Source organism: Arachis ipaensis, chromosome B03, assembly GCF_000816755.2.
Source record: "Arachis ipaensis cultivar K30076 chromosome B03, Araip1.1, whole genome shotgun sequence".
NCBI classification, from domain to species: Eukaryota; Viridiplantae; Streptophyta; class Magnoliopsida; order Fabales; family Fabaceae; genus Arachis; species Arachis ipaensis.
The window spans coordinates 103,517,851-103,518,452 of record NC_029787.2 but is presented as its reverse complement, the minus strand read 5'-3'; positions in this window follow the sequence as shown (position 1 = coordinate 103,518,452).

Genomic DNA, 602 nt, shown 5'->3' with positions numbered 1-602 from the left:
AGTATTTTTTTTATACTTTTTAAAGCAATCTAAATTTTTCCAAAATTATAAGTGCAACTAAACACAAAATAGTTTACCGAATCTAAATTTTCTTGATTTATTTTTTCCTTTAACGAGAGAAGTTGCTACACAATACGCGAATTCATTCTTGTTGGACATCATAAAAAAAGGAGAGAAGATGCGGATAAAAACCATGAGATCCGTTGATAATAGTTATCGACCTGGTTTCATTTAGCATCATTCTTCTTATGGTTTATATGATTCTTATTTGGAAATGAGAATTAGTCGTATGATTCCATAAGCAAAGAGACATGAGAGGGCTGAAGATGTGACCACCACCGTATATGGCAAAAACAAAATGGCAACAAGTCTGTCATATGAGCATTTCATAGTAAAAAATAATAATTAAACTTAAATAATTCTTAGCTTAGCTTCTTGTCGTTGGCCGCCTACATGGTCATACATACATACGTGAGTTCCTTTAATTTCTTATTTTTTTATAAAAAAATATTTATTTTTTCTTCTTAGACTATGTCATATTGTGTCTTGCAAACAACGTAAAGAAAAATTGAACAGATTCCGTTCTCGTTGCTTGATTCAGT